The sequence below is a fragment of the Hyla sarda genome, chromosome 3 (assembly GCF_029499605.1).
Source record: "Hyla sarda isolate aHylSar1 chromosome 3, aHylSar1.hap1, whole genome shotgun sequence".
Taxonomy (NCBI): domain Eukaryota; kingdom Metazoa; phylum Chordata; class Amphibia; order Anura; family Hylidae; genus Hyla; species Hyla sarda.
The window spans coordinates 227,927,889-227,940,592 of record NC_079191.1 but is presented as its reverse complement, the minus strand read 5'-3'; the positions used below and the strand labels follow the sequence as shown (position 1 = coordinate 227,940,592).

Below are 12,704 nucleotides of genomic sequence, written 5' to 3'. Positions count from 1 at the left end.
TTCTCATTTCACTAACATACTTACACAGTGCCAACAGCACTGCATAATTGAAACGGGGTGGAATATAAACAAAGGCCCATATCATCTCTTTTCCTTCCCACTTTAACTTTAGGAAAATATATCTTCCCTCATCATCTATTTTCCTCCCCAACACTTCCACCTTTACTCCTTTATGTATAATCACGTTAACCCCCTTGAATAGTTGGAATAGGTTGAATGATATGAATTGGCTATCCACTTTCGGTTTAGCATCCCTACTTTCTCTTTACTAGTGTTGCTCGCGAATATTCGCAATGCAACTTTTATTCGCGAATATGCGATATTCGCGAATTCGCGAATATTCGCGAATATAGCACTATATAATTACGAATATTCGTTTTTTTTTGTTTGTTTTTTCACAGTACACATCACAGTGATCACCCCTCTCTGCTTCCAGCTTGTGTGGTGTAAAGAAGGCTCTAATACTACTGTGTGAGACTGGCATGCGAATTTGCGCATATGCGAAAATTTGCATACACTAATTTTCGCATATGTGAATTTTTGTTTGTGCTAATTTTTGTATATGTACATTTTCGCATTTGTTAATTTTCGCATACGCGACTTTTCGCATATGCGAAAATAAAACGAGAATATTACGAATATGCGAATTTAGCGAATATATGATGAATATTCGTCCATATATTCGCGAATTCGAATATGGCCTATGCCGCTCAACACTACTCTTTACTTAAATGTGTCTCTAAGAGGCAAACAACTCCCGGCAAGTGCTTGTTTATTATCCCAAATACCGCGGCTCTTTTAACTCTATCTGCCAACCCTCTGATATTCCAAACAAATAGGTTCACCATCTAGCAGCAACTAGGAAAAAAAAAAAAACTCTACCCTCCCTCCCCGACAGTGCCCACCCTCCCTCTCCCCCCTATCCCACACTTGGTCCGCCATCCCCTTTCGGGTTGCGTCCCTCTCTACTGAGCCTACCACCTCCTGACTATGCCATGTTTATACTGTATAATGTTTATAAAAAAGTTGTTTAAAAGTTTTACTCAAGGGAACACTTATTTAGTTATCTCACTATTCAACCATTCCGTTGCTTCTATTGGTGTTGTAAAAAAAAAATGTCTGGTTCTTGTATTCCACTCTCAGCTTGGCTGGGAACAAAAGGGAGTACTTAATTTCTGCTGTCTTCAACCTTTTCTTTACCTGTGCAAAATCCATCCTAGCTTGCTGCTCTCTTTAGAAAAATCTGGATATATTCCCACCTTGCTACCCTCAATCAGCACATCTTCATTTTTTCTTGCCATTCTCAGAACAAAATCTCTATCTACTGAAGATACAAATTTAATTAACATATCTCTGGGCCTAGCTCCTTGTGGGGGGGGGGGGGGGGGGTGAAAGGGAACCCTGTGGGCCCTCTCCTCCACCTTTGACTCCATCTTCCCTTCACCTCCATACATTTTCTTTCAGCCATTTTTCTATATATTCTCTGCTATTTCCTCCCTCTGATTTTTCTGGAATTCCAAAGTCTCTAAGATTCGCCTACCTACTCCTGTCCTCTAAGTCCCTAACCTTATCCACCATCAGTTGACATACTCTCTTTAGCTTACTAATCTCTTCTTCTGATTTTTTCGCCACCTCTTCTACCGACCCAACTCAACCTTCTACCTCCCCCATCCTCTCTCTCATCTTTTTCATATCATCTCTTATCGGTGATATGTCCATCTTTACCTCTCCTAAATCCCCCTGGACTTCAGTCAAGGACTCATTGGATTTCTGTACCCCCTCCAGGATTTTATTCAAAATCTCTGGTGTCTCTCTACCTGGACTCCCCTCATCTACCTCCTCCACTGGATTCATCTTTTCTTCCGGCTGTTTCTTTTTGGCTGTGGGAGACAAAAACGTTTCCATTACCCCCCCCCCCATACCGCTCCCTCACCTTTCTCTTTTACTTTGACGCCTATTCCTGATCTCCTTAAACCGTCTTCTTTACCCTCCTTCCCTCTATTCCTCCCTCCCACCATTGCTTAATCCACCGTTGCACTATAAAACAAAGAGGGAGAGAATATGCTGTCAAAGTCCTATTCATAAAATATATATTTAAAGTCCTCCCTTAGCTTATAAATTTGAGAGATACAGACTCCAGTTTAACACAGTCCAGGCCTCCACAGTTTTCGTTCCTATTACAATCCTGAGTAAATTAAAGTCACCGCACCTTCTTCTTCTTAACACAGTTTTTCCCTTATGCAGATTAAACAGATTTTGCAGTTCCTTTTCTCTCCTTCCACCACCACCCCTCAATCAAAATATAAGCATGCCTTGGTCCCAGAGTAATACAGTCCCGAAACTTCAATCACCAGCAGTCTATGTTTTCAACTATTTATTTGGCTCTTAAAACTCCCTCCTGTATCTGTATCAATGTCCCGAGCTCCCTTCTATACACTTTCCCCTCCAACCTTGCGCAGCACTTCTCCACCTCATGCTGTATAAATGCAGTTCTCCTCCAACCTCCGATCTCCGTATGACTCCCGTCCGCTGTGCTCACTCCTTTTCCCGGAACACTCTCATTCAGGGCCCGATCCTACTCTCCCTTCAGTCCAACTATCGGGACTATCGCTCCTCTCTCGACTTCTGCGGCAGTATGACACTCCCCCCGTCGCTCTCTCCGACCTCAGGCCTGCTCTCACTCGAGTCCCACCCCACCAGCAGCAATTTTTCTCCATAAGCATCAGCTTATCAGCAGGTGTGTCGGTTAAACTCGCGGCTTGCTTCCCAGACAAAGTACAATCCTAGTGCAGCTCAGCATAGCGTTCCCTTCACAGCTTGGTCAGGTGGTGGGCGAGGGGCGTGCTCATGTGCTTCCGCTCACATGCTCCTCCCCCGTGTATATTTATATATATATATATATATATATATATATATATATATATATATATATCCACACATAAAAGAGGCGACTGTAGCACACATAGGTATCGGTGTTCTCACAACACCATTCTCAAGCCAAATGATAGTGATCCTTACATAGTATATATAGGGGTGCATCAATCAATACACAATTACAATAGCAAAACCATAATAACCATAATACAATACAGTGTATGTGCAAAAATCCAAATATAAAAAAAAACTGTGCATATTAGGGGATATGATTCTATGTCCAGTATAGAAGTATGTGAAAATTAAGTCCTTAATATGTACCAACAGTACATATAAAAGAGAGAATGGGTCACTCAAATATATGTTATATCAGCAGTTATTAATAAAACTTTAATCAAGCATCATATAGGCAAGATGGGTATGTGGCCAGACTCACCAGGAATCATAATGCAGGTGTCATGGTGCTGCTAAGCGTGGGAGAAAGTGTACGGCACTTGCCTCGCATGGAGTGTATAGTATTCGTGATCTATTGACCAATCACATACCAGACAGCTTGAACTTGTGATCGGCATTAAGTCACGTGACCAGCACTAGAATTGCCACATGATCAGGACCAACTAAAGTCCAGGCACGCATGGTCACGAGGGTTAGAGTGCAGAACGTCCATGTTAGAGTGGGGCAGATGGGGCAGAAAAATAGGAATACTAAAAAAATATAATAAAGAGGCAAAAAAACTAGACATAGATCTATAAGGCACAACGATTACCCCACCCGCCAGAGGTAACCCAATCTGCCCCAGATCTCTATACTGAGACCCGAGCAGATAATCCTGTGTTGTGGACAGAGACTGAATCAGTCCTGTCTCACACTCACGGGGGAACCAATGATATATGGATTATCCCATCAATGATTGGGGGTGCCACATACAGAGCTGGCATACAATATTGATCACTATTCAATGCCTACTCAGCATAGTGAAGCAAAAAGAACAAATGGTGACATCATTCATTGAGGAAAGTGACAAGAAGACATACTAAAACAGGAAAAAAAAAATAGGCATTATAAATCTAGGGAGTTACTGTGAACTCAACATTCATGCCCATCGGCCAAAGGGTCTGTAGAGTATGAATCCACTTCAATTCTCTCCGTTTAAGGATACCAGTACGGTCACCACCCCGTTTTAGTAGTGGTATATGATCTATTAGTGTGAATTTGAGATCTCTTTTACAATGATGGCCTTCCACAAAATATTCTTTATGAAATTAGAGGTCTTTCGATAAATTCCGGTATATTTGGAAAACTGTCTTGTAGTACATTCCAATATTTGTTTAAAGCACTAGCTATCTTTTTGGAGTGTTCACCATATGTGGAAACAAAAGGGATTCTAGCAGTTTTATATATGGGCTCATGTATAATCTGATTTCTATCCGTGGCCAATACCCTAGACTTGCTTTCTAGAAGCAAACTCTGGGGACAGCCATGTTTAGAAAAATTGGAGAAAATTCTATCTACAGTCAGTTCCACTCTTTCTTCCGCCTTGAAGATGCATGAAGTTTCTCCATGGTATCTGTCCAAATAAAAAATTTTTTGTCTATGTATCTCCACCATCCCAGCAAAAAGCTGGAGTGGTGGGATACATAGACGTATAATTCCTCCAGTACCTCCATGTACATTTTGGCATACTTGGGCGCCACGTTTGTGCCCATGGTGGTGCCGGAGATCTGAAGAATAAAGTTGTCATTAAATAAAAAAGAATAGTTTTTTAGTATAAGTTCCAAGAGAGATGTGATGAGTTATGTTTTGTTTACTGAAAAATCCTGTTCCACACTATATCTCACAGCCTGCACATCCCCATTGTGGGGGATGGAGGTGTACAGGCTGATGACATCCAGGGTGGCAAAAATAGCACCATGTGGAATCTGAATAGCTGATATTTTTTTCAAAAAATCCCAAGTGTCCTGAAGATATGATTTTGCATGTGTAGCGTACGAACGAAGGATTTGCTTCACAAAGATCGACAACTGGCTGGTGATGGACCCCTGACCCTAGTCAATGGGCCTTCCTGGGGAGTCCAACAGCACTTAGAGGAGGTGAAGTGCACAGGTGTTTTGGTGATCAAGAATGCGCATGCGTCCAAAACGTGTCCATTGTGGGTGTGTTGCCGACTAGGTGAAGTGTTGTTCCACATGCTCTGCAAGTTTTTATCATTTTGGAATAAAGTCTCAAGTTTTAATGGAATTTGTGGATCGTCCTTCAATTTTCTTTACTGATTCGTATGAAGCATGGCCAAGCTTGGATCTGGGCAAAACCAAAAGGGAGGTGAGCTGAAGATACGCCGAATTATTGCTACATTGCAAATTTGGCCAATTTTCTGTGCTCCCTCTAAAGAGCTGTAATTTATCAATGTATGCAAATGATATTTGAAATTTAATACAACACATATCACCAAAGATGTTGTGCAACACACTCTGAAGTTCATCCCATTTTTTGCTTGTAATCTGCTAAAGCCGTCTAGATATATAAGATGGCAACAGGAAACCAAAGAAAATGCAACCGCAATGAGAAAGCTGCTGAATTATTTTCCATGTCAGGGCAGTAAGAGCAAACTGAGATGAACTTCAAAGTACTTTTACATGATTTGAAGAAACTATTGACACAAGAAACTAGAGTATGGTGGGATCAAACAACATTAAATAGTTATCTAAGTCAAAATATGATCCCGAGGGGTCTGAGAATAAAAAAAGACCCTGACCACAATATACGGTATTGTGAGGAGATGAGAAGAGAATGGAATGAAGCTTTAACCCCCTTGCTCGAGAACACTTATCAACATCATGGTTAAATATGAAACCGACAAATTAGAAAATCTCAAAAACGATATAGAAAAAACAAAGGAGGAGGTAGAAAAATGCAAAGATCTACCTGAGTACAACAGTTTCTTAGACAAAATACATGATCGTGTTGAAAAATTGGAGAACTACATTATGGAAACAAAAAAAGTTAAATATAAACGAGACACTAAGGACTACACTCTAAATCAAGTAGATGATTGGGCAAAATGGGAACGTAACATGAATGTCCCAAAGTCCGTTCTTAAAAAGAGTGGATACAAACGCAAACCCAAAAATCAACCTAAGGTAACTTAGTTCCACTGAAGCTGATACGGATGATAATGGGAGCACCTGTTCAGACAGCTCGACATCATATGAAGCAAAAAATGCACCAACACAATACACACCAGAAAACTGGAAGGGCAGGAAAGGGGAAAAAAAAACAAAGGGCCGGACGCAAACACAGAAACAGAAGACGGGGAGAATATGCTTCAAACCTGCAGCAAAGTGGTGAAAAAAACAGTGTCCTAAATTTGTCCTCAAAAACGCTAAGCCCTTATCTTGTGAATGTGTTATCACGAGGACTGAACTTTGCTCCAACTAACAATTTCAATGCATTTCATACTTTGGCAGAAATTAATAAATGTATACGGAACCTAACTGTTAAGCGGCATTTTTTTTGATACACAAGAAGAGGACCAGAGTGGTCGCAAGACTAATATTAACAACCAATTTTCATCCCTAATGTTTGGTGAACAACAAGCATTGGTAACACTGGAAGAATGTAATATGGAAAATTTGTGAGCAACAAGGGACATTAACAGAAATGTGAATCATAGGATTAGGAAACAATTCTTCTATCCAATTCAATCGCGCACAGAAGGGATGGACAAATTCCAAGAGGCCAAGAACTTGTAACTATACATAATAACATCACAATGAAGTGAATTATAAGTGTAACAATTTAGCTGCTGCAGAACGTGCAGCCTTAAAGGTGTGCAGGAGGACGAATCTATTGTGATTCGCATGTCTGACAAGGGGGGTTTGGTAACTATCATGAATATATGCGATTATTTATCACTGATATGGGAATTGTTATCTGATGAAATAAGGAATTAGAAATTCTTCTTAAGTAAGGGGAGGCGTTAAATGTTCTAACTAGCAGAGAATCTGAATATCTCTTGGGGGAAAATTATGTAATGCCTAGCTTATACACATTGCCAAAAACACACAAAGGTATTAACCCACTCCCCAATGCGACCCTTCGTATCCAGCTGTGTATTCCTCTTAGAGAGATTATCCCTTTGGCTGGATCAAATGTAACAGCCCCTTGTGCAGCGAGTCCCGGGTTATCTACAGGACTCCCGGGATTTTTTCGAAAATCTTGGTGCCGTTGTTTGGAGATCGGAGTGGTGTTGGCTAACCTGCGACGTTGTATCGTTGTATACGTGCATACCATGGTCTGTAGCAACTACAACAAAGATTTATGTGAATTTATCAAATAAGTCACATGGTTTCTTATGTCGCATAACTATTTCTGTTTTGATAAAAAATTCTTCATACAGCGAAGTGGGGTGTCAATGGGGGCGAAACACTCCCCTTCATTGGCAAACGTCACTATGTCATACTGGGAGGAACATGTTATTTTTTCAGTCAATATTCCTTTAACTGATCGGGTGCAGTGGAATGGAAGATTCATAAATGATCTTCTCCTTATTTGGAGGGGGGGATATGTCTTCCATATCACTGTTCCTGGATCATTTAAATTCTAATGCCTTTAACCCCTTAAGGACCCAGCCATTTTTCACTGTAGGACCCGGCCATTTTTTGCACATCTGACCACTGTCACTTTAAGCATTAATAACTCTGGGATGCTTTTACCTTTCATTCTGATTCCGAGATTTTTTTTTCGTGACATATTCTACTTTACGTTAGTGGTAAAATTTTGTCGATACTTGCATCGTTTCTTGGTGAAAAATTCCAAAATTTGATAAAAAAAATTTAAAATGTTGCATTTTTTTTTTACTTTGAAGCTCTCTGCTTATAAGGAAAATTAATATTCCAAATAAATTATATATTGATTCACAAATACAATATGTCTACTTTATGATTGCATCATAACATTGACATGTTTTTACTTTTGGAAGACACCAGAGGGCTTCAAAGTTCAGCAGCAATTTTCTAATTTTTCACAAAATTTTCTAAATCAAAATTTTTCAGGGACCAGTTCCGTTTTGAAGTGGATTTGAAGGGCCTTCTTATTAGAAATACTCCAAACATGACCCCATTATAAAAACTGCACCCCCCAAAGTATTCAAAATGACATTCAAAAGGTTTGTTAACCCTTTAGGTGTTTCACAGGAATAGCAGCAAATTGAAGGAGAAAATTCAAAATCTTTATTTTTTACACTGGCATGTTCTTGTAGACCCAGTTTTTGAATTTTTACAAGGGGTAAAAGGAGAGAAATCTTCCTAAAATGTGTAGCCCAATTTCTCTTGAGTGAAAAAATACCTCATATGTGTATGTCAAGTGTACGGCGGGCGCAGTAGAGGGCTCAGAAGCGAAGGAGCGACAATGGGATTTTGGAGAGTGAGTTTTTCTGAAATGGTTTTTGTGGGGCATGTCACATTTAGGAAGCCCCTATGGTGCCAGAACAGCAAAAAAAAAAAAAAAAAAACACATGGCATACTATTTTGGAAACTAGACCCCTCAAGGAACACATCAAGGGGTACAGTGAGCCTTTTTGCTAAAGTCGGATGTGTAAATGAAAAAAAAATTTTTTTTCACTAAATTGCTGGTTTTCCCCCACATTTTATATTTTTACAAGGGGTAATAGGAGAAAATAACCCCCAAAATTTGTAACCCCATTTCTTCTGAGTATGGAAATACCCCAAGTGTGGACATCAAGTCATCTGCTGGCGAACTACAATGCTCAGAAGAGAAGGAGCACCATTGAGCTTTTGAAGACAAAATTTGGTTGGAATAGAAGTCGGGGGCCATGTGCGTTTACAAAGCCCCCCCCGTGGTACCAGAACAGTGGACCCCCCACATGTGATCCCATTTTGGAAATTGCACCACCCACAGAATTTAATAAGGGGTGTAGTGAGTATTTACACCCCACTGGCGTTTGACAGATCTTTGGAACAGTGGGCTGTGCAAATGAAAAACTACATTCTTCATTTTCACGGACCACTGTTCCAAAAATCTGTCAGACACCTGTGGGGCGTAAATGCTCACTGTACCTCTTATTACATTACGTGAGGGGTGTAGTTTCCAAAATTGGGTCATATGTGGGGGGTTACATTGTTCTGGCTCTATGGGGGCTTTGTAAACACACGTAGCCTTCAATTCCAGATAAATTTTATCTTCAAAATCCCAATGGTGCTCCTTCTCTTCTGAGAATTGTAGTTCGCCCGCCGAGCACTTTACATCCACATATGGGGTATGTTCTTACTCAGAAAAAATGGGTTACAAATTTTGAGGGGCTTTATTCCTATGTTTCCTTGTGAAAATGAAAAATTTTGGGTAACACCAGCATTTTTGTGAATTTTTTTTTTTCATTTTTCCATCCAAATTCGTCAAACACCTGTGGGGTGTAAAGGCTCACTATACCCCTTGTTACTTTCCGTGAGGGGTGTAGTTTCCAAAATGGGGTCACATGTGGGTATTTATTTTTTTGCGTTTATGTCAGAACCGCTGTAACCAGCAGCCACCCCTGTGCACATCACCAAATGTAGGCCTCAAATGTACATGGTGCGCTCTCTATCCTGAGCCTTGTTATGCGCCCGCAGAGCATTTTAGGCCCACATATGGGGTATTTCTGTACTCAGGAGAAATTTTGGGGGTCTTTTTTTCCTTTTAACACTTGTGAAACTAAAAAGTATAGGGCAACACCAGCATGTTAGTGTAAAATTTAAATTTTTTTTACACTGACAGGCTGGTGTAGCCCCCAACTTTTCCTTTTCATAAGGGGTAAAAGGAGAAAAAGCCCCCCAAAATTTGTAACTCATTTTCTCCCGAGTACGGAGATACCCCATATGTGGCCCTAAACTGTTTCCTTGAAATACGACAGGGCTCCGAAGTGAGAGAGCACCATGCGCATTTGAGGACTAAATTAGGGATTGCATAGGGGTGGACATAGGGGTATTCTACGCCAGTGATTCCCAAACAGGGTGCCTCCAGCTGTTGCTAAACCCCCAGCATGCCTGGACAGTCAGTGGCTGTCCGGAAATGCTGGGAGTTGTTGTTTTGCAACAGCTGGAGGCTCCGTTTTGGAAACACTGCCGTACAATACGTTTTTAATTTTTATTGGGGGGACAGTGTAAGGGGGTGTATGTGTAGTGTTTCACCCTTTATTATGTGTTAGTGTAGTGTATTTAGGGTACAGTCACACTGGCGGGTTACAGTGAGCTTCCCGCTAGAAATTTGCGCAGCGGCGAAAACTTACTGTAAATCTGCCCGTGTGAATGTACCCTGTACGTTCACATGGGGGGGCAAACCTCCAGCTGTTTCAGAACTACAACTCCCAGCATGTACTGACAGACCCTGCATGCTGGGAGTTGTAGTTTTGCAACAGCTGGAGGCACACTGGTTGGAAAACCTTCAGTTAGGTTCTGTTACCTAACTCAGTATTTTCCAACCAGTGTGCCTATAGCTGTTGCAAAACTACAACTCTCAGCATGTACTGATCGCCGAAGGGCATTCTGGGAGATCTAGTTATGGTACAGCTGGAGGGATCGCAACTACAACTCCCAGCATGCCGAGACAGCTGTTTCGGCATGCTGGGATTTGCAGTTTTGCAACATCTGGAGGGCTACAGATAGAGACCACTGCACTGTGATCTCCAAACTGTGGACCTCCAGATGTTGCAAAACTACAAATTCCAGCATGCACAGACAGCAAACAGCTATGTGGGCATGCTGGGAGTTGTAGTTTTGCAAGATCTAGTGTGCTACAGTATAGAGATCACTGTGCAGTGGTCTCTAAACTGTAGACCTCCAGCTGTTGCAAAACTGCATCTCCCACCATGCCCAGCAGCTGTCTGGGCATGCTGGGAGTTGTAGTTTTGCAACATCTGGAGGGCTACAGTCTCAGACTGTAGCCCTCTAGATGTTGCTAGGCAACTTACCGGCTTCCGTCGGATCCAGGGAGCCGTCCTCTTCTGCCGCACGACATCGCCGCCCGCGCCGATCACCGCCGCCGATCCGGTCCCGCAGCTTCCACCGACGGGTAAGTGGATCTTCGGCGTTCGGTCCCCGTCATTTCCCTGTCCTGCCCCGCCTATTGTGGGTGGGCAGAATGGGGAAAATGAAAGTAAACCCCCCCCCCCCGCCCCTAATCTGCTATTGGTGGTCGCGTCTAGACCACCAATAGCAGAGATAGGAGGGGTGGCACCCCTGCCACCTCACTCCTATGGCTACAGGGGGATCGTGGGTGTCTTAGACAACCGCGATCCCCCTTCTATTCCTGGTCACCGGGTCACCATAGACCCGAATGACCCGGAATCGGCGCAAATCGCAAGTGTGAATTCACTTGCAATTTGCGCCGATCGCCGACATGGGGGGGTCTGATGACCCCCCTGGGCATTTGCACGGGGTGCCTGCTGATCTATATCAGCAGTCACCCCGGCACAGTCCCCGCCCGGCGCGCGGCGGGGACCGAAATTCCCACGGGCTTACAGGTACGCCCTGGGTCCTTAAGACCCAGGTACAGAAGACGTATCCATACGCCCTAGGTCCTGTACGGGTTAATTAAAAATGTACTTACCATGCTGACTCCAATACTGTAAATTTTCTAGATTTAAAACTTCAAGGGTTTCCTGGTCAAATCATACATACATCCACGTTTAGGGCATGACACAATTTTATGGGCAGACAATAATCATCCGACACAAACTATCAGAGCCATACCGGTGGGAGAGCTTACTAGACTTAAACGGAATTGCACCAACAATCTGATTACTTGGAAGAAGCTCAGTGCCTAGAAGACCATTTATTCAAAAGGGGTTACAGTCACAACCAACTCAAAAGAGCTAGAGATATTTTACAACATAAGGACAGACAGGAATTAATCAGAAGTCTCACAAACCAGTTTTGGCCATAACATACAACCCACATTTTAAATGTATTTGTGATGTTATTAACAAACATTTACGTTTATTAAAAGAGGATGATAAGCAAGCACAGATTCTAGCATGGGGAGTGTCAATAGTCCCAAAAAGAGCAAGCACACTCAGAGATAGCTTATCACCCAGTTTGATTGTATCTGAAATGCCGGTTGTGGACACGTGGTTACGCAATACTGGTTTTTACAAATGTGGAGCCACCAGATGCAAGACCTGCAGAGTGGCTAAAATATGCAAGGATTTTACTGACACTAGCAACAGTCATACATACAACATCAAACACTACATTGAGTGTAATTCTACATACATAGGGGGATATTTATAAACTACATCTACATTTCTTAAACAAATGGTGGTAATATTGAAAGCTTCAGAATATACGGAATTGAAAAAGTAGAAAAAGCTACTAGAGGGGGGGGGGGATTTACAACGTAAGCTCCTCAGTCAAGAAGCACATTGGCAATTTACATTAAAAACTAGAGCCCCACTGGGTATGAACAAGTGTAAGGAATTTATGTTTCATTATTGAACACCATATGTGTGTTGCTATTGGTTACTGACAAAATAATGCATGTTTTATTCATTGAGTTTTTGTTGTGGTAACATATTATGTACCCCGGGAAAATAGTATGAAGAAATCTCCTGTCACGCCCCCTCCCATAGGCTTTCATTGAGGGGGCGGAGTGTGATGTCACATGGGGCGGAACCATGACGTCACAATGCTCCGTCCCCATGATCGACAGTAATCAGACACCCCGCGATCAGGCATCTTATCCCTTATCCTTTGGATAGGGGATAAGATGTCTAAGCGCTGGAGTAGCCCTTTAATGTTTCCATATGTAGTGGTTCTGCATGTATTAAACATTATGTGCGC

The 12,704-nt window shown here is 42.0% G+C and overlaps 1 long non-coding RNA gene across 1 annotated transcript in view; it reads right to left on the bottom strand.

Moving 5' to 3' along the window:
• LOC130360715 (uncharacterized) overlaps positions 1-12,704 on the bottom strand; it is a 62,870-nt gene that overhangs the window by 27,836 nt on the left and 22,330 nt on the right. The gene's annotated exons all lie outside the window — the stretch shown is intronic.